We start from the raw sequence: 4,331 nt of genomic DNA, 5'->3' as shown, positions 1-4,331 counted from the left end.
CTGCAACGAAGAAGAGAACACATCGGAATGCTTCCATCAGTTTATTTATATCCAAAACCTTTTAATACTACAGTGGTTGAATTCATGAGTACCCTAGGGCTTGATGCGGATCTGAAACGCCATTCAGAAGCACTTGAGTGCGGAGCTAATGAAATTCAACTTTCCAAATCCATAAAATCTCTCAAGCCCCAACCTCAATATATGCACCCGTTTCGTGCATGTACACAAATAATTCCTACGGGAATAGCCATGGAATCCAGAATGATATGTCAATTGAGCGCATCAAGCGCAACTAAACTCGATAAGCAATTGTGAGCTGAATCGTGAAAGCCCTGCGCCCACTGTCTTCGATAATTGATGGTTCTCTTATCGAGGCTGCTTTCATTCATTGGCTACCGATGAATGTACTAAACGTTTCCAAATGAGTGAAAAAATATTGATATGAACGCACAAAGCGACTCATTTTGTAGCATTCGATAAAATTAAATTCATGAAATTGATTCATTATATGCAGATTTGACGTAGAGGAGATGTGTCTAAAACGTGCCTGCCGGGCAATTTTCTCGTAAACCAGCAAGAATAGGAAATGCAAAGGTTATAGGTATAAGTCCTACCATGAAAGTTTTACATTTGTAACATAATTTAAAAAAAAGTGATGGGTATGAGCCTAGGGGCACGGACGTAAACTTGACATAGGACTATAATTGTGTGTAGTAATTGCATTTGAATTGAGTTTGTTCATTGATCAAAATCTGTAATCAGCATCAAATGGAAGCCCTACTGTTTCCTGTTTCCTGTATGAACTTGTATCTTTTAGACGGGTTAGATGTGATAACGTGGAAGAATTCGAAACCACATTCTGTTCAAAAATATATACAAAAATACTATTAAAGCCATTACTACCCTTTTCTTCTGTTTATTCAATTATACAGAAGAATACAAGAAGTCATCATTTATCATTTTTAAACACAAGTCTAAATAGTTATGATCTACATAAATTTAAGCCTAAGTCAAATCAATCTATGACTACAGAAATATGTTATAGATAAAAATATAAAATAAAAATTTTCTCCTTCGTTGCCACATTGTCCGAAACATTGTAGAGGGTTGTAATAACTTTATGGCCAAGTGATGTATATTAAGTATCCTATGGCCATTAGTGCTCTCTCAGGAAGTTCGTGTAGCTGCTGTAGTGAACTGTAGAATTCGAGGAAGTAAAGTGGACCTCTAAGGAAGACATAAATATATTAAGATCGCGACTACTCAAGCTATCATAATCTGATATGCGTGGGTAAACCCTTTCGAACCTCGAAAACAGCAGCCAGTTCAATTAATTATTAGCATTTTTACATGCTCGATTTCATGATATCCTGGACCAACATTGCATAAATTGATAGTAGCAAAACCTACACGATAAAAACGTGAATTGAACATGAATTGATTGGACAACATACAATGCAACAATTGATAAATGCCTATTATCGGCAAATGGAGAATAATTCATAATACGCATCGATTAAGATTGTGAACTAACGTCCGAATGTAGGCAAACAGATTGCTCGTTGCGTCAGGATGGAAAGCGAGTTGTTAGTGCAATAAAAAAAAACATACCCATTGTAATCGTAAAATTGTTTACTTTTTCACTATATTCACTGTTCATGTTTTAACCAAAAAAATGCTGGATAAATTTCTTGTCTAATGGTATACAACACAACATATGTCGCAATAACGATTTTGAGTAATATGCGTTTGAAAACTCTTAATGAATCGTTACATTTCTCGTAGAGTTACCCCCTATATAGAAATCAAAGACATAGTCCTATGTCAAAAATAAGAAAAATAATTTTCTCTGGAAGCGATTTTCGATGTAATTTTCTACATCATTTCTATAAGGTTTTTGTTGTTTGAAACCGTTTCAGAGGCGATAACTGTGAGTTTTATTCATTGAGTCATATTCCCACTGGATATCTCAGATGAAGGTAAGAAAAGATTCATTTCCTTCTCAATTAGATATTTTCCGCATCAGCTTACCATCGGGCAGTACGGCATACCCTCGATCGGGGCAATTTGCACGCTTTCGGCCAGATAACAATCTCACGAGAGAAATAGCTTAAATAAATTATTATGTGAGGGATGCCAGATGATTTTTGAAAAAAAATCTATGCATGACACGAATAAATTGAAGACATTCATTCGTGTCGTGCAGAGATTTTTGTAATCATAATGAACAAAAATGAGCAAATCATCACGATATTTCTAAATCTTGTTCAAGTTTGAGTGATTTAAACAATTGTTTTCACATACTTTGAAATGTCCTCAGTATTTTTTCCACAAAATTAAATGTCTTCAAAATGAAAACATGTCTCTACATCCGGCATATATATTATGTGCTCAGAGAAAGTAGGGAAAAAAGCGCGCGGACTGAAGAATCAATGCACGAATACTGGAAGAACACTCTCACCGGAGAAACGGTTTCTTCTCTTCGCTGGTGGGCATGAAGTGAATTGATTGATGAAATCTCTGATTCATACAAGCTGTTTCTCTGAGCTTTATAGTCTCTGAGAGAAACAGCTTAAGGGCATATTATACTTCTGCTGGACCATTTAACACTGTATGATTGAAAAATATAAAATTTGAAATTTGATTCCAAATAAAATTCGTAGCACTTTTGTTATTCAGTATCTAAAATACAGAACGATTACAAATGACTAAGGGTTAACTAATCTACGTACTGACGTAGTTTTTACCTTTATTTTTAAGAGCACGGTCAACATAAATACATTCTCGCTTAGAGGGTACGTATAACTTCTTCTTCTTCTTGAATGGTTTTAACGTTCCCAGTGGAACTTTTGCCGTCTCAACGTAGTATTACTTGCGTCATTTTTTTATAATTATTTGGTTGAGATTTCTATGCCATGTAACATGCCTTGAATGTACTCTGAGTGGCAATCTCTAGAATACGCGTGACCACAGTGCAAGCCGGAAGAAATTTCTTTGACGAAAAATCTCCCGGCCAGAACGGGAATCGAAACCGAACCCCCGGCATGATAATGTAAGACGCTAACCACTCGGCCACGGGAGCACTGTGCGTGTTACACGCTTCTCCAATACTTTGTGAAAAAAGTGAACAATATAGGGGAACTGGGGTTAATACGAACAAAGGGGGTTACCCAGCAAACAATAAATCTCATAACAAGCGTATATATAACATCATATGCCCTAAAATTTGGTTGGCATATAATGCGCCTAACTGGCATATGCATGAAAAAGTGGAGTGGACAATTTATTACAGACATAGAAAAAAACAAAAAGCGCAAAATATTTTCGTGAAATGTTTATTATAGCCTCACGAATCGCCATTTTTATATATGAATATTTATATTTGTAGAAATAATAATTGTTTGATTGACTTGTGTTGGGAGTGGAATATGAATGTTTAAAATGGCACAGATTGATGTTTGGTGAAAACTCCGATGTGGGTTCGAACTCCGGTCGTTTGAATTATCATCCACCAGATATCTCGCTCGGCTATCTGAAATTTAATGCAACAGCAGTTAAAACTTTCGAGTGCATCAGCATTTCATTGACATTTCAATATGATGTAATATGTTCATTATTAGGATCTAATATGATTTACTGTTTCATGATTTTCTTCAGCATGCAACACGATTTTCTACAGTACTGAACCGATTTAAATCATACGCTTATACGACACACAAACTGCGTCAGCGTAATATACGCATATAATGCGGATTAAATATATTTTACGACAATGTACATCATAAAATTGATGTTTATTATACCGAATTGCGACTTAATTTGAAAATGGTATATAAAATCGAGTTTCTACATTTTATGCGATTTCAAATATACACGATACATACTTTGATTGATATTATATGCGATTATGATTTATCAGGAGTTCTTGTAAGACTTGACACGTGCAAAATTATACTTATTAATGTTTGCTGGGTAGACTCCTTTGCGGTAAGTTATAATGGTTGACAGTTTTTTTTATTAATTCTTTTATTTTTACAGTTACATAAGTTTTAAGGAGCCGAATCCTTAACTATATTTTTTATAACTATATATAAACAATTTCCTAATTCTATGGTAAGTATGGTAGAAAAGTGATTACTCGCGGTTGACTCGAGTTTAGAAGGGTGACATTTTTTTTCAGGACAAGGATGGGTTATAAGGAGATTATAAAAATGTTGATGATCAAACTCAATTCTTAAATCTATTCGTATATCTATAGTGTATTTATATTTCAACTTATTCTACTGTTTATAGCAGGGGGACCAATTACTCGCAAAGGAATTTCGAAATTT

The 4,331-nt window shown here is 34.7% G+C and overlaps 1 protein-coding gene across 3 annotated transcripts in view; it reads right to left on the bottom strand.

Annotated features, from left to right (window-relative positions):
- Window positions 1–4,331, bottom strand: part of LOC129774839 (calmodulin-lysine N-methyltransferase) — a 64,425-nt gene that overhangs the window by 11,306 nt on the left and 48,788 nt on the right. The gene's annotated exons all lie outside the window — the stretch shown is intronic.

This window comes from Toxorhynchites rutilus, chromosome 3 (assembly GCF_029784135.1).
Source record: "Toxorhynchites rutilus septentrionalis strain SRP chromosome 3, ASM2978413v1, whole genome shotgun sequence".
Lineage (NCBI taxonomy): Eukaryota > Metazoa > Arthropoda > Insecta > Diptera > Culicidae > Toxorhynchites > Toxorhynchites rutilus.
The sequence above is the reverse complement of the archived record's forward strand: the minus strand, read 5'-3'. Positions and strand labels throughout refer to the sequence as shown.